Here is an 18,139-nt window from a genome sequence, read left to right as displayed (position 1 = left end):
AGTAAAGATTATTTTGCAAAGTTAGAAAATAATAAATCTGTCTGCATGTGTATCTTTTCCTGCTTCCACCAGAAGAATAGTTGTCGCACTATCAGAGATAGTGTCCAGCTGGTAAACAAGAGAGGGACAAAGAGAAGCATTAAAGAAGACATGCACCCATTGTATTCGAACTAATCTAAGAGCCTTGAATTGGCTACATCCTCGGAAGGACATTGTGACTGACCAGGTGCTTGCAAGGCTGTAATATTCTCATGGGAAAAGATTTTTGAAAACACCATCTCAGCACTTTTTCATAAGTTACTATGATGTAAAGACCCTGTCACTGACCACGTCAGTGAGGTGGGCAAAAGCTGATAGTAAAGTGTATAAAATACCATATGTCTCACAATAAAATCAGACAAAATTCTGTACAAGTTTGTGTATGGTTTTTTGCCTCCTAATGTACATTAGAGTATTAGAGTTTTAGATACTTGAGCTTTCCTGCATTACTGTTTGTTATTGACTGACATTGATTTTGAATGCCAGATGATTTTTACAGTCTGACTTTAACAAATTTATTTAACAGTTACTTAAGATATAGTAGTACAGAATCCACAGGAATCACCACACGAAATGAACTCAATAAATGTAATGTCTTCTTTACTGAAATAAACACAAGCGCTTTCAAAATAAGATAGACCACAAAAACCAAACCAAACCAAACCAAACCAAACCAAACCAAACCAAACCAAACCAAACCAAACCAAACCAAACCAAACCAAACCAAACCAAACCAAACCAAACCAAACCAAACCAAACCAAACCAAACCAAACCAAACCAAACCAAACCAAACCAAACCAAACCAAACCAAACCAAACCAAACCAAACCAAACCAAACCAAACCAAACCAGATATTGCAGGTGGGGTGGGCAATGAGGATTCGGGCAATATGTAAAAGAAACTAGCCTTGCTGTTTACTGTTCTAATTTCAGATAAGCAAAGCTGTAATACTTTTCTATCTGGATTTAAAGATTAGCAGGTTTGAGTAATTCTTAATGTTTGTTAATTTGTATCTGTTCATGTATACACTAAAGGTTTAAAAATGTTTCTAATATGGTGGAGCTTTTCTCCTTGACATATGCTGAAAAGGTTTTTTTTTTTCTTCAACTAAAGTCAGTTGCTGAAACTCTAGTAATCAAAAGTAAAATAAAAATAAATGTGTATTTGGCTGCATATACAAGCTGTGACTAATGTATCTGTCAACAAAATGAAAGTAATGCAAGTATGAAGCACAACTGTTATAGTTTCTATTTTAATACGGACAAATAAAAAGCAGCTAATTTAGTTAGGTAATGGTGGTGGGGGGTGATTGTGATCAAAATGAGTTGACTGATCTTGCCGTTTACTGTTCTAATTGTGGCTTTGCAAGATTACTGTGTTTGGGTAAAGTCAGATGTCACACAAGTCTGCAACTACTGTTCCTGTGCAGAGTAATTTAATACAATTATTATTTTCGTTTTAATCCTGGCAGAGTCAATGCAGATACTTTAGGTCGGCAATTAATATAATGGCTGTTTGTGGATGAAAGGTTTGGCACTGTAGCTTTGGTGTAATGCAAACTACTTCACACAGTACAGTCTGTTTACTACACTGTGTGTAGTCATTTCATGCAGTCAAGACCAACCACTTTTTTTTTACTGTTTATAGAGGTGTTATAGCCTGAGCAGCCAAGTGCTCCAGTTTATACAGAATGGTCCACATTCAAACCTAAACAAATCCACTGTTCCATATTAACAGCTTTCCCTCCACTACATTGGTTTGGATTGTTTAATATACTGCAATTACTGACACTTGGCATTGTGGTATACAAACCAAATAATGCTCTACTGTTCCACATTGAACAGTGTTGGCTGTGCTACAAAGTTTCCGATTGCCTCATATCATAATTACAGCCAATCAATAAGTGTTTCAGAGGACAAGAGCCAATGAGAGCTCCCAAATAATTATACACAGTGGTTTTCATACCAGAAAAATGCCTTCAAAAAGGTCTTCAGGATCCAGGAAAATAACCTTGGACCAGTACCAGCTTGAGGAAGGAACGAGGACATTTGTGCATGGGTCATATCGGTGGAGGAAGCCAGGAAGGATTTGTTTGGTCCAGTCTGAGGCTTACAAGTTATTCTGGAAGGATGAGATAAACAGCAGTCTACAGTGCTTCAGGGAGTCTGTGACTGAGATTAGCAGACCTCTAACCCAAATCACGTTTGCTGGATGGTGTTGCTACTGATTGTACTTTTACTGCTTTGGATTATTTACTCCTGAATTTTGTTGTGGATTGAGGGGAGCTGTAGCTGCTTTCCTGTACTGTGTAGAGGTAAGCTTCTTAAAATGTAGGCTGTAATGAGTCACTCCTGTTCTGACTGACCTGTGATTTATGTTATGTAATCCAGTCTAGATTGTGCCAACAGGTTGAGCAGTACATAGTAACTTAATTGTATAGCTCTACTGTGTTTGTCCCAGATGCATTCCTCAGCCAGGTTTTTGTTTTTGTATTTTTTCGTTTGCTGCTCAAATTTTTTTTTTTTTTTGGGAAATTATGCTCTTAGGTTTTAAGTCACTAGGTATTGAGAGGCACTGGAGTTTCCGATTTCATATCCTTTCAGAAAATGCATGCAAAAAGTCCTGTTCTAACAGCTTTACAAGAGCAGTATATTTAAAATGCATCGTTACTTTTGGATGTTTGTCCCCAAAGTACATCAAACTTTGTGCATCTGATTTGTTTTGCAATAGAACTTGATTTTGAGAAGTTTAAAACTTGCACAAAGAAAAGTCATGTTATGTATCTAGTGTTCTCTCACCCAGCACTGCAATGTGGGCACATGTAGGAAAAGGACAGTATGTTTTCATTTTAAGTGCTGCAATGATTGTAGCAAACTGAAAGTGGTAATCATGCTGTGTTTGCTGTCATTTTTCCATTGTAAAAATTTATGAAAATTTTCATTTCTTTCTGATTAAGAGGTGGTAGAAAATGTGGGCACTATGGAGATCAGTGAGACTGGGAATTTGATCTAGGCTGTTGAGTGGTTACCTGGACTGCAAGCATGATAACTACCTGCAAACCTAGGACACCGAATTTGTAATGCCCACATTACTTTGCTCTACCAGTTAATGCACAGAGTCAAGACGGAGCTGCTGTGTGGGGGATTTTTTTCATTTTTGATGATGATCTTGATATAGCGTATGCTGCAAGTCAGATTGCATTATACAACATTTTGTGAATGACAAAGTTGAACACATGCAAATGCAGTAGTGCATTTTCATAAGTGTGTTCGACAAACTGTATGGAGATTGCAGTACAGTGAGGTTTGGAAATTCATCCATTTCCCCATAGTAGTGTGATCTCAAAGTTGGAATACATTATTAGCAGGGGGTGTGGGGGCAGTGATGTGCTGTATAGCAGTTTCATTTACATACGGATATCATGTGATGTTTTTGAAGACAATGTCGGCATGGCGTTGTAACGCAGTCGAGATTCCAGTTTCGATGGTTTACTTCAAAACTGAACAGAAATTGTTTTGCCTCTCAGTTTTGATAGCAAACAGTGTAATATACCAGAGTGTCATTTGACAAAGCTAGGTTTCCTTTATTTGTATTACCTATTCCCTGCTGTTGACTCGAGTGTTCTCTGTCCCTTTAAACTACCTTCTAAAATTAATAATGATTGCAGAGAAGGCAAGGATTAGAACCTTGTTTAAATTCTCTTGTTACATCAAATGTCTTAAGCATTCCGGTATACAGGGCATTTAGAGAAATCTCTGGAAATGTTTTGGGATTATCAAAAAGTGGTAGGGAATCAGGTAACCTATGCAGAGGATTATATGGGAATGAAGTGTATCAATTGGTTATCAGAGCAGCTGATACATGGGACAGGCTACCCAGGCTACCAAATTATATTAAAGCAAGTACTGGTTTAGATATTTTTAAAACAGCTTGGACACTTATGAGAATAAGTGCTTTCGTATATTGGCAGGCTAGATGCGCATTAATGCCCATGCTTGAAATATCTGTATGCATGTGTCTGATTACTTCAGGATTTGTTGAACTATGCACTGGACAATTAAAATTATAAACTTGTTTTCTGAAAGTGTTAATTCACCTTCTCTTCTGTTGTGTCCTTCGGCTTTTCCCGGTTAGGCGTCACCACAGCAGAACTCGGTCCGCTAATGATTGCTAGTTGATTTTTACATGCAGAGTTACCAGCCCTGACGCACAACCTTCAACGAAGGTATGCCCACTCACGCATGTCTCCATCCAGAAGACGCTCTAGCTGAGAATTGAACCGGACAGCGTCTTACTGTGAGGCGACAATGCTACCGCAGCACCACCAATGTCTCATTTTTCAGTAATAAAGTGTACCCGATTATTTCTAGGTCTGTCCCCAGTTTGAGAACTATACTGGTGTCTTTTGAAGAAAATGCCATGCATATCATTTTAATGATGGTTAATACACTTCTACTTCAGAAAATGTTTATTAATTCACATTCTTATTTTGTCAATGCCTCAGGTTAATAGTAGCAATATCGTGTGTTAAATCCGGATTTTTACCTTATTCAGCTCTGGTTTATCCTCACTCGCAGTGGCCTCGTTTTCCAGTAGTGTTTCCACAACTGGAAACTAAGCATATTCATGCTAGTATCACTGCAGCCTATTTTTCCTCATGATGGATCTTTTGCAGTTACTGTGCAGTTTAGATTTTACAGTAGGATACTGGGATTTTTTGCTCTGCAAAGGTTTGTTGGGATATGGTATGTCTGCCTTTATGCTTGTGTGGTTAAAGACGCAAGATGTTTCTTTAGTCGTGACTGTTCCACAAGACGTCTCAAATGTCACATTCTTGTAAAAGTACTGAGGGCTAACTTTTCAAGGCACCTTTGCCAGGTATAGGACAGGGCTAGAACATTCTGAAGTGGCGACTTAAATACAGGTGGTACTGTCCAGATGTAGTTTATATATTCTTTCTACTGCATTTCATACTACAGTTCAAAGTGTTTTGCACGTACATTTATTTAACTGGGTTTATCCTTGACATGACTTTTAAGATACAAGACTGATTTGATCATACTGAAAATGTCAATTTGCAATGAATCACTCCCGTTTGTAACACTGGTTAGCTGGGCAAGTGGGCACCAGACTATCACAAAGTGATCGTGCAGGCAGGCCTTTATAGTTAGCAGACAGAGCAACTGCCTTTGGCTTTCTGCGAGTAGTGTGGAGTGAAATATGCTTTCTGCAAGACCTGTAACAGACTTCACAATCTATCACAGTGGCTGACATGATCTGCAATGACATGCCAACAGTGAGACAGAATTGCAAGCATGCAGCTGGAAGAACTATGGTAGACTTCTTTGGACCTCAGTTTAGCAAGTACAAAGGTTGTTAAGACAGGTTGGTTGTGTCACTTCTTGCTAAACACACCTTATTTGCAGCAGCAGAACACATCCTAAAATTTATGAAGAAATTTAGAGGGGATTCAAGATGTTCAGGAAAATGGTATGTGGAGCAACAAAGGCAGCCTGTATTACACATGATGTTCTGGGGCCGCATTACCATTATGATGTTGCTGCCGGCCAGAAATCACCATTCTGTGAGCATATGGACCAAAGCACAAACATAGGTGATGACCTTTATGAAAAGGCAGGCAAAAAAATGTAATACGGTTCTTTCATGTTCCAGAATGCATGTCAGGAACTGGACGAGCATTGTTTGATGCTTTAATTTCCACTCTAGCACAATTTTAACACTCATTTGACATTGTGGACTTTTCTTCAGACAATGCTGCCTCGGTGATTGGAGAACAATTATACGTCATTTAAAGGAGGTGAAGCCTACCATTGTAAATGTGGGGTGATTGTGCCACCTGGCAGATCCATGTAGTAAGGATAGTTTAAAAAAGCACTACAGTCACCAGTTTAACAACTTGTATCTGATATGTACTGTCATTTCAGTTCCAGTGCACAAAAAAACAAAAACTGCAAGAATTTTCTTTGTTCACAGGCACACCGGTCCCCTCAAGGTCATTAGACATGCACCTACCGGCTGAGTCTTGTGAAGGTATTTACAGAACCCTGGACATAGCTGCTAAGACTGTCGATTTCCAAACACCTACAGAGTCATGAACTGCATATGGATTTTTGTGTTCAAGTATGCACTGGAATCTTTAGAGTTAAACATTCAGCTTCAAAGCAGAGAAAGTCAGCTTCTGACACTGCATGCCACTGTGCATAAACTCCTGCAGCAATATGCTGGCAGACTCCTCAGACCTCCAGCTGCTGTCAGACTAATCAAACTCAGTGATGTTTCAGTGTTGACTGACAGTAGCTCTGTTCTGCCAAACAGTGATCTGCATACTGGCTATGAAGTTAAACATTTCACCAATAGCCATAAGGAGGATATTGCCAGCACTGTTTATAGAATTTAACTTTTATACAAAAAAAAAAAAAAGCTTATGCTGCAGAAAATGCTTAAAAAAGTTTCCCCATGCAGGATCATGTAATTAATGAAAGATGTTGCACTCGTTAATCCTGCCAAAAAAGTGGACATCAGGACTGGTCAGGGATATTGGATTCAGTCAGGGTGTCTGAAAATGATGCTGAGGCTGAACGATTAAGTGAAGAGTTTACCCAATATCAGGCTGAGGACACAGGGAATCTGACTAGGTCCAGCAGATGGGCCCCACTTGTGTCAAAGTACTGGGCACACCTTCTGAGGGACCTTTGCACTGATGGGAAAATGCCACAAAGCAGGTGATGACGAATTTGCTTGCCGCACTCAAATGTACAAGCTGAAAGAGCATTTAGCATTTAGCGGAAAGTAACGGTATTGTGACAGTATCAGTGTAAAAACATTGAGCTCATTAGCAGTGGTAATGAAGAAAGAACTGGACTGCTGTGATCTTAAGCTGCCTAGACATGTTAGATGCTGAGAAAGCCACAGCAGTATACAAGTGTGCATCTGACAGTGTATAGTGCAAGGAAGTGTGCATCTGACAGTGTATAGTGCAAGGACAGCGTCCTAACAGGTCTGTTTAGACAATATGTAGTAAATGGATTAGTGACCATCTGATTTCTACAGAGAGTGCTGCTTGATGTACTATGTCAATTTATGTCACTATAATCATCCTACTTGATAGCCTTCCCTACTTCATATATTAACTATCTTCCCCCTCTATCTTGCTCCCCATTATCCGATACCACCTTTCTTCCCCTCACTTTTTTTTTTTCCTTAATCTGAATCTCACCCAACTATTCTGCTTTTACTACTATTCTACACTTCTTTCACCTTCTGATTTTTTCTCCTCTCTCTACAAAGCTTGACATTGTATACTTTGCTGTGAAATTGTCAAAAAATGTTGTACTGTCATTGTATACTTCATACTGTGGAGCTTTTCCCCCCCAGGCCTCCACTGAAAAAGGTCACAAGCTTAGTCAGACTATCCCAGTCAACAAATGTTAAATAAAATGTACATTATGGTGTGGTTATGGTATTGCAGCTTGTTTTGTATCTGACTCGTGTGTCATATTGAATTTTACAAATGTTTTACCAGGCCCCATGGCAATGGCATGTTGCTTAGCAGTGCAAAAATAGGGCATTTCACATTTTGACTACATCACCCATTGCTAGGGTTTATATTCCACATTGATCTAAAAGGTCGGGACCTATGGTTATAGCAGAACCTAAACACCTCTAACTCTGAAATGTGCTTTAGTCTAGTGTTTGCTGGCAGACTATTCAGCATATGCAATAGTGACGGAGCACTTATTTTATGGAGTTGATGAGCCTGGTCTGGGCCTACTGTAACATAGCTCCACCCCTTTATAACTAGTCCCACCAGATTCAGTTGTGTCCTGAAGTGCCCCTTTGGATTTGAAGTTACCAATGGAGACCAGCGGCACACATTATAAATTAGTTGTATATAAAGTACGCACCACATGTGGACCATGCTAGTATAACTTTTCCCATTAACATTAATCTTCTAAATATCTTCAGCCTTTGTCACTGAAGGCTTAGGTAATAAAAACTGAGTGACAAATAAGTAGTTTATGTTTAGCATTTAAGCTACAATTTATTTTCCTGAGACTGGAAACTGGATTTCTATTAATTGCTTATAATGCAAGGGAACACAAAGATGTTTCTAGTTTATCACATACATTTTAGTTTCCCCTTCTCTCCTTTTTTCCAGAATAAAACTAGATGCTAGATATTTGTATGGGATCCACTTTGTAACCCCAAAATACTGAAATCCCAAATTTCAGTATTTCAAACTTACAAAGCCAAAAACAATAAATCCCAAAACCACACCACGCCATGCCACACCCTGTACCCCTCATGTGGAGGGCTGCACACCCCCCTACTTAATTCCAAGATTGCACAGAAGCCCCTAACCAACACACATACATACCTAAACTTCCACCCATCCATTCACACACCGCACCACCAGAAGTGATAATTCAACATCTCCAAGCTTCGGGAATTTGAATTTCGCAATTCAGGTAAATAATTTTGAAATACTGAAATTCGGGATTTCGATATTTCAAAATTATAAAGTGGACCCATTGTATGATATCTTATGAAATTTGTTCATGGTACAGAACATAAGATCAGCAGAAAATAATTCATATAAAACATAGTCACAAGGTTGTCAAATATCCTGTCATGGAAGTATATACATTTCTAAACACAGGATAATGCACTTCCAATAAACTTGAGGAAAGAGACAATACAATTTGTACAACCTCCATTTCTAAATGGTGCCCTACTTAAAAACAGGTGGTACATTAGTCAGACTGTTTACCTACCTACGCAAACAAGCACTGTCTTTTGGCTCACCATTCATCAAACTGCACTCCAAAAAAATGGTAAACCTAAAAAGATAAAAAACACACCAGAGATTTTTCATAGCATGACAAGCCCCCACCCACAAAAGTATGCAAAAACACCAGGTACACGTCTAAAGCACCCCCATCCCCAATTACATATACCAAATCCAAGGTCGCACAACAGTGAAGAAAAAAAAAAAAAAAAAAAAAAAAAAAAAAAGCCAAACAAGTACTTCACCAGTGGCTTGTACAAAATATTACATAGTGGTGAAACTCACCACAATGAAACACAGGTCACACTAAGACACATAAGATGGCAGAGTCAGAGAACTCATACTATGCCATCAGCCTCTCCCAAAAGAGAAAGTACAGTTTTGTACCTACCATAAATGTAGATGTCCGATAGATATGCAACTGCAGTCCTGACATATGGGTTGTCCTGCCTCAGGCAGCCCTCAGTCGGCCGGATTCCAAAGTCTGGGTCCGGCGTCGGCTGATGTCGCCTCCTCCCCAACGTCAGAGCGGCTGGGGTATAAAAGCATCCGCCGACGCCATCTTCTTCAGTGTTTCTTGCCCCAGATACCAGGTGCCCTCCAAAGAAGTCTAAATTTAGTGAATGGATAACAAATTCCAAACATGCAAAACAGTAATAAACAGATACACCATAACAGATATCCCCAGCTAATAGAGAAAAAGGGGGGAATGGATCCTAAAGGAAAATTGCAGAGGGGTAGGTGGGAGGGAAAACCTGACTGCAGTTGCATATCTATCGGACATCTACATTTATGGTAGGTACAAAACTGTACTATGTCCTTCAAGAATGCAACTGCAGTCCTGACATGTGTTGAATACCATAGCCAAGGTGGGGGTGGTAGGATCCAAGAAAAGGATGGTGTAGCTAAAATTCCCTGCATGACTGCCGAAGCAAAGCCTGCTCGAGATCTGGAGTATAAAGGCAGGTTGTAGTGTTTGGTAAATGTAAGCATGGAGCTCCATGTAGCAGCCTCTAGAATGTCCTTTGTAGCCACTCCTCTTAGAAAAGCTGTGGATGTGGCTATAGCTCTGGTGGAGTGTGGCCTAATATTGGCTGGCACACCTTTTCCATGGAAAGAGTAACAGAATCTGATGCGGTGTCCAATCCATTTTGAAAATTGTTTGTTTGGAGATCGCCTTTCCTTGCGCTCCAGCAGCATAGGCTACAAATAGTTGATCAGACTTTCTGGTGGTCTTTGTTCTGTCCAAGTAGTAGCATAATTGTCTGTGTATGTCCAAAGTGTGCAGCAGCTTTTCCCCCTTACTCTGTGGATTGGGAAAGAAAGTAGGCAGGTGAATTGCTTGATTTAGAGACACCCTGGATATCACTTTTGGCATGAATGAAGAATTGGTTCTTAGAGAAACTCTGTCCTGATGAAAAATGAGAAAGGGAGGTACTGCCATGAGGGCCTGTATCTCCAAGACTCTTCTTGCTGATGTAACTGCCAACAGGAAAAGAGTTGGCCAGGAGAGAAATTGCATTTCTGAAGATGCTGCTGGTTCAAAAGGAGGAAGAGTTAATTTTTCCAAGACGAAATTGAGGTCCCATGCTGGTACTGGTGGTTTTCTGGGAGGTTTGATATTCTTTATCCCTCTTAGAAACTGTCTTAGCAAGGGATGCGAAAACACAGGTGGGTCACAGTTGTATTTTGCTGAGATTGCTGAAGCGTGAATTTTTATGGAAGAATGAGAGGCCACTATGAAACATTTCCACCAAGTATTCTAATATCTGTGGCATGCTCAATACTGATGCATCCTGACCCTTGTTGGCATTCCAGATTATGAATCTCTTCCATTTGGCTGAATAGGTTTTTCTGGTGGAAGGTCTGCGTGATTCCAACAGGATTTCCTGAACTCTTTCGGAAAGAGGGATATGGTTGAAAGTCAAGGAACCCTCCAAGCTGTCAGCTGCAATGTTTGCAGGTTTTGATGAACAGTCCTGTAATTGCGCTGAGTTAGGAGAGGCCATTGAGGCAAGGGCCACGGCTTGGTGTGAGTTATGCTCAGTAGCAGTGGATACCAGTGCTGTCTTGGCCAGTCTGGAGCTATCAAAATTCCTTTTGGTTGTTCTGCTTTGATCTTCAGTAACACCTTGGTCAGTAATGGTAGAGGAGGGAATGCATAAATTGTTAGGGAGTTTCAGCTGAAGGAGAGAGCATCCATTCTCCAGGCTAGAGGATGGTGCGTCCTTGAACAGAACTTATCCAGGTGATGATTGAGGTGAGAAGCAAAGAGATCTGTGTCCGGTCTTCCCCAGGCACTTATTTGTGAGAAAATGTGTGGATGCAGCATCCATTCATGTGGATCCAAGAAATTTCTGCTCAGCTTGTCCGCCAGAACATTGTCCTTGCCTGGAACAAACTGAGATTGCAAGTGGATGTTCAGATTCAGGGATTTTTCCCAAAGAGTCATTGTTAGTCTGCAGAGGGGATAAGAATGAGTGCCTCCCTGCTTGTTTATATACCACATGACAGTGGTGTTGTCTGTCCTTATTAGCAGATGACCTTGAAGGGATTTTCAGAAGGCCTCGATTGCATGCATCACTGCCAACATCTCTTTTTGATTTATGTGCAGATGCATTTCCCTGGGAGTCCATTGCCCTTGAATGCATCTGCCGTCCCAAGTGCACCCCCCATCCATGGTCTGAGGCATCTGTTGTAATAGTTTGACTTGCTAGAGGTTTGTTGAAAGACATGCCTTTGACTGACTTGCTTGAGCCCACCACAAAAATTCCCTTTGTAGGCATGGAATGAGTGGTATTACGGCTTCTAGATCGTGGCTGTGTTGAGACCATAAGCTTTTTAGGTACCATTGTAGCTTTCTCATGTGTAGTCTTGCCAGTGGAATCAGAAGAATGCAAGATGCCATGAACCCCAGGGCCTGCAGGATTTTCCTTGCAGTCAGCCGGGTGAGCTTTGCTAGGCTTTTGAAGTAGTTTGGTAAATGTTCTTGTTTCTCCTTGTGTGTCCAGTTTGGCTCCTAGAAAAATAATTTGTTGGGATGGCAGTAGTCTTGATTTTTGCATGTTGACTGTGTATCCCAAAGCCTGTAGTAATTGAATGACATAGCAAACAAACCTTGCTAAGAAACTTGGACTGTTTGCTTGTATAAGGCAATCGTCCAGGTAAGGGTATATTTGAATCCCCTGGAGCCTGCAATGTGCAACTACTGATGCCAGGCATTTCGTGAATACTCTGGGGGCAGTAGATTAGCCAAACGGTAATGCTGAGAATTGATAATGCTCTGATCCTGCAAGAAATCTGAGGTATCTTCTGCAACTGTGTCTGATTGGGACATGCAGGTATGCCTCCTTGAGGTCCAGAGTAACCAGCCAAGACCCCTTGCCCAGCATGGGAAGGAGTTGCTGCAACATCAGCATTTTGAATTTTGGCACAGTGAGAAGAGTGTTTAGAGCGGACAAGTCCAGCATAGGTCTCCATTGCTTTTCTTTTCTTGGAACAAGGAAGTCTTGAATAGAATCCCTGGCCTTGTTCCTGAGGAGGAACCTTCTCTATTGCATTTATTTGTAACAGATTTGAAACTTGTATGAGTGCCTCTGCCCTTTAATTTAGTGGCAGGTTTGGCATGCCTTGTCTCGTTGGTAAGGTATGGAAGTGGAACCTGTAACCTTTGTCTACTATGTCCAGAATCCATTTGTCCTTGGTTAAAATGTGCCAGTTCTTTGAGAATAAGGATAATTTTCTGCCTAGAGGTGCTTCTTTGAGCCTTGGTCGGTGGTGTGAAAGTCAAGTCATTGTGATTGTCCCTGTGGTGCAGCTGAACTCCCTGCGCCACTTCTCCGATTTGGAGGTTGCCATTGGCGGCCCCTGTAGGAGCCTCGGTATTGCCCTCTACCTCGAGCACGCCTGTTTTTTCCCCCTTTGAAACTTGTCAGTGTCTGGAAAGGACCAGTTCTTTGAAGGCCAATTCCTGCTGAATCTGGGTGGCTGTACCTGGAGGAAATCCTTGACTGTACTGATTTAGCCTTTTCCTCAATAGACTTCAACACATCCTGTGCTAATCATCCTGTGCATTAGCACCAAATAGCTTCGGTTTTTCCAGAGATGCATCTAGGAGCTTTACTTTAACATGGCCTGGCAGTGGCGGTTTTCAACCAAGCATGTCTACGAATAACAGCCCCTGTCAAAGCTGCCCTAAATGAAGCTTCCAATGCATCATAACCACACTGAAGAAAATGATTGCTAACCTGCTGAGTGTTATGAACCAAATCCTGCAATGCCTTTCTATCTATAGGCTCAGGAGCGGCTAACTTTCTGCAAATCATCCATTAAGTAATCTTGGTACTGAAACATATGAAAAAGACAGTTAAGTGACCTCATGGCAAGGGTGGAAGAGGTATAAACTTTTTTGCCCCATCTCTCCATGGATCTAGATTCCCTGTCTGCGGGCAAAGGGTTTTTGCCTGAGAAAATAGCCACTCCTTTGGGCCCCTGAGAAATAGTTTCTAGGTCCACAGAGTGGGCCTTAAAGAGATGCTTATGAGTTTCAGGAACCCTGTAATATCTGTCTGGCTTGACAGGAGCAGGAGGGATAGAATCAAAGGAAGCACTGGAGTCTGAGTACACATCATCCAAGACATCCAACACTGGAGGGATAGCTAATGGTCTGTGCTGGGGTAACTTAAGGAAGGTACGTAGCCTTTTCCTGGAGTCAGAATTCCTGACCCTGCCACTGGAAATGTTCTCTCATGGAGTGGAGAACTTCTCCAAAAGAAATATCCTCTGGAGGAGAGGCATAAGGAATTGATTCCTCAGCATCAGAGTCCTCGTAGGCCTGGAAGCATTCTTCCTGGGTATCTGAGTGCTCTGAATCCCTGGAGGATATCTGCCTGCTCAGTTCTAGGCCTTTTATCTGCAGGCGGCTGAGAACCTCTGTCAGGATGCGACTGAGAACCTCTGATGAGAGAGATTAAATCTGCAGCTAGAGTCATAACCTGTTTATCAGAAGAGGGGCCCTGGGAAAAAGATTTAGGTGGATGGGCCTTAGCCTGGCTGGCAGCCTTAGCACGTGTGTAGGCCTTGATGGACATGGAGACTGGAGGCCTAGCTGCCCCACGTGCAGGAGTAACTTTATCCACAGGAATGTGGTCGGGTAATTCTTGAGCTTCGGATTCGGGAGGAAAAATCAACAACCGGCACCGGGGAAACCTCCGGGACCGAAGTACGTGGTAAAGCGGTGTCGTCGACCTGGAGTGGTTGAATTACCGCCTCCAAAGAGACTGATGCACTCACGGAAGGCTTAGGCGTGGTATCTGTGGAAGACGCGGGCCGAAGATGTCGGTCCCGGTCCTTACCTTTTTTGGAAATATGTGCTATCGGTTGTTCCGATGGTATGATATAAGCGTATTTTTCGCCAAAAAAGTCTTCGGCAAATTCTGCCCGGTGCCTGAGAGTGCGCTTATTAAAGCAAGCACAGGCAGCGCAGGCCGAGACGTCGTGGTCTGGGCCCAGGCAGGAAGGCAGTAAGAATGGAAGTCCTTATGAGGTATTTGTTTACCACAAGACAAACAATTATTAACTTTTTCAATTTTTTCTGACATTGGCTGAGGCAAGAAAAAAGTTCCCCAATGGGGTACTTAGCTTTTCGGTAACTGAAAACACAGGAGCTGACAGACCAGCACTTGCGAACTGCTTCTGCTTCACTTACCGCGCGGCAAGAAAGACTGGAGAAGATGGCGTCGGCGGATGCTTTTAGACCCCAGCCGCTCTGATGTCAGGGAGAAGCAACATCAGCTGATGCCGGACTCAGACTTTGGAATCTGGCCGACCGAGGGCTGCCTGAGGCAGGACAACCCATATGTCAGGACGGCAGTTGCATTCTTGAAGGACAGAGTGTTTTGGCATGCCATAAGTAATACAAGACAGCAGAAAAGGGACAAACACCTAGATACATATGTAACTGTGCATGTATCAGAGAAAGTAGATCACAAGTCATCATAATGCTTAAAATAATAATTTTTAAAACTCCTCCAATTTGTTTTCCCACTCAGAACACCATCCTCCTGCCAAACCAAGCTAACTAGGTTAGTAACTACAGACAGTAGTTTATTATCTACAGAATAACTTAATATTTTCTTAAGCAGAACCACCTTGTCACAATACATTTTCACTGCTAGCCTCTCAACGATCTTTTTTTTTTTTTATTTAGTCAAATCAGTTTTTCTGCAGAGAAAAAAAAAAAGAAAGAGGCTTTATTACCTTTGATTCAAAAGCTTGGCAAGGGAAAGTAGCCTACTGCTTCTATTTACTGACACCTCCACCACCTTTCCGAATGCCTCTGGATTCAGCATGTCAGTTGAAATAATGCCAGGACTCTGCTACTTTCATATCAAACCACTCAATAGCAAAGCAAGAATCCAAAGGAGAAAAAAAAAAACAATGCATTAGAGAATAAAGAAAGACTTGGCAAGCCATCGAAGAAAGAAAAGTTATCTTAAAATTTAAACCTACCAAAGATTAACACTTGAAACAGGAAAGCAGTCATACAATAGCACTTTGCCTTCTGTACTAGGAAAAAATGCGTAACTTACTTACAACTTTAAACAATTACTACCATATAAATGTACTGCGTGTAATTTATATATGTATAATTAAATCAGGTGTTGGTAGTTTAGGATAAACTGAACCTTCCAGGGTTCAACATGTCATGAACATTCCAAGAAAATCCCGCATTGCTTACAATGAGATATAATCCCACTACAGCTACACAAAACCAGAAGACCAATTTGTGCTGGTACCCCAGAGAGAAACCAAAAAATAAAATTCAAACCACAAACCTAAAGGAAAAAAAAAATGTTTGGTTGAACATTGTCCAGTCTAGCCCTGTCTAGCCCTTTCAGCTCACTACTGCTAACAACTTTATGGTACTACTGGACGTACTGAAACGAAAAAACTTATTCCTCCATCAGGCTTTTGTAAGAAACAATCAAGCTTTTTAAATCAATTCAGAAGACAGTATACTTTAAGCTTGTGCCTAAGGTGAGTACTACACCCACATGCATTTTTATAAGCAGACCCTTGCTTATTCTGATGCTGGGATTTTTGTGTACTTTTTCAGTAACTATTAAACATTTACCAATAAAATAATTTGAAGCAACTGTTACTACCATCATTTAAAAGTATACATAAAGCTTAAAACATACAGACGGCATGACATTCACAAATGGAATAAATATCCTTAAAAGGATTGCTATACAGAGAAACTGAAAATGTGCATCAGATAAAGTTACTCAAAGAAGACTGAGCTCAAGTAGGCGTGGTCCAGGTAGACTGCCCTGTTCTTACCTGTTCATTGAAGTATGTTAAAATCCAACTCCACCAACAAACTGCTAAAAAATACAAAGAACAGAATGCTGTGAACAACTCCAGTGCTGCTACAAACTTTTATTTACGAGATAAGGACTTTTGTCTTAACATAAAGACTTCATCAAATAGTACAACATTTAAAAGTCCCTCCTTAAATACAACCATTAAATCACATGACTGACACAAAAGTTTCAAAAATTTAAAGAGCCGTTCCACCTTTGCAGCACAAAATGCTTCCCATTATCTAAGAGATATAAACATTCCTTAAATACATGTATTAAAACCACAAAATGCACTTAAAAACACATTGTCTTTATATTTCATTCACCAAAATAACACATGGTTTATCCTGGCTATGCTTTTAGTTTTAATAAACAAGCTACTGAAGTGTGTTCGCTCAGTCCTGGACAGCTTACTGCATTTAAGTATAGCATCCAGTGTAGTTCTCTTTTTCTAGCTATAGTGGCCTAGTGGCCAGGGCCCCTGTCTTATATTACAGCACACATTGTCCAATATCGTGAATTTAAACTCACGATGCCCCAAATTTTCCTGTATATGCTTAGACAGAGCATTTGTTGTCTGTTTCTTTTTAATTTCATAGAGATGTTCATAAATGCTATGTTTTAGTTTACGCTCAGTGTTTCCTATATAGAATCCAGGGCATGTTTGGCATACTGCTGCATACACAACACCTGTGCTATCACCGTTAAATTTCCCTTGTACATTAAAACTTTGTGCATTAATGACAAAACTTTCACCTGTAATCTGTGAGCCATACAAAATCCACTTGACAAATAGGAACATAGTCACAGACAGACAGGTGTACACGCACACATAGATAGATAGATGAATAGATTAGATTACATACACAGTGTCTCACCAACTTTAGTAATGAAAGAAATATGGATCTATCACTTGTTCTTGATAAAATGTTCCAGCATAAACCAAAGCTGAGTTGTGGTAGGTATTCCAAGTTACACGGATTCCGAAAAAAACATACAAGCACTACACAATGACTAAAACATGTCTAATATTAATAAATTTCAACTCACACATCTTTAGATACTTCTGAATAAAATACAATGCATTGGACTGAACTGCATGTTTCTGATTACTCTATGTTGATCACGTTAGATTTAAGCTGCACTATCTTGAAAATGATTTAACACAAAGTTTCTAGAGCTTAAAAGTTGCATGCAGCTGAACTACATGCTTTATTGGTCAACACAGATCATATGGAATGCTTCACCCAGAGCCGGCTCATGGTCAAATGGGCCCTAGGTAGGGGAATCGGCCAGCTCCCCTCCCCACATCCATTCTGATGTCACGTTAGCTGTCTGTCCCCCCCCCCCCATTTACTATAAATACCCCTGAAAACTGTCAGCTGGCACACTATTTTCTTCTTCACTTTTGAAATGAAGGCAGAGATACAGATTTAATTTAAAACTTTTAATTTAAATATCTTTTGTTGACAGGTTAATTCCACTAGGTTAACACTCAAATGTGACAAAATATTAATTCACAATAAACTGAGAAGACAAATCTTTGAAAGGAAATCCTGTCTGTAAGTAGTGTTCCCTACCCACCCCCCCCCCCCCAAAAAAAAAAAAATATACAGGCACCTTCTGTATATCCCGCTGGTGTTAGATTATAATTATAATGAAAAACAAGGTGCACATGGCCTCAGTCATATTTTATCAGGTGGCTGCTGTCATAAACATACATAACATGCCTCCTCACTGTTACAATCAAAAGAAAAAACGCCTTCCTTGTAGCACCCTGATGTAAGCCTGGGACAAAACTAAAAGAACAACTACAATACGATAACACGTTTGAACTTGTTCCTGTCAAGCATATATAAACAACAAGCCTCCTAACCCCTACATCTCAAGGTAGACACCTGTATAGGTGTCTGAAGTTTGGTA

General features: G+C 40.7%; 1 long non-coding RNA gene across 1 annotated transcript in view; it reads right to left on the bottom strand.

The window, feature by feature from the left end:
• LOC122810858 overlaps window positions 1-16,350 on the bottom strand; it is a 200,699-nt gene extending 184,349 nt beyond the window's left edge. Inside the window, exons 1-3 of the long non-coding RNA XR_006366127.1 lie at window positions 16,194-16,350; window positions 15,108-15,245; window positions 8,836-8,901 (exon numbers count right to left, since the gene is read on the bottom strand). This is a non-coding gene — a long non-coding RNA (uncharacterized LOC122810858). The remainder of the gene's footprint in view (window positions 1-8,835; window positions 8,902-15,107; window positions 15,246-16,193) is intronic.
• Between the last annotated feature and the right edge of the window lie 1,789 nt (window positions 16,351-18,139).

This window comes from Protopterus annectens, chromosome 9.part0 (genome assembly GCF_019279795.1).
Source record: "Protopterus annectens isolate FY-2018-M chromosome 9.part0, PAN1.0, whole genome shotgun sequence".
In the NCBI taxonomy this organism is placed as follows: Eukaryota; Metazoa; Chordata; order Ceratodontiformes; family Protopteridae; genus Protopterus; species Protopterus annectens.
This window is presented reverse-complemented; position numbering and strand designations above follow the sequence as displayed.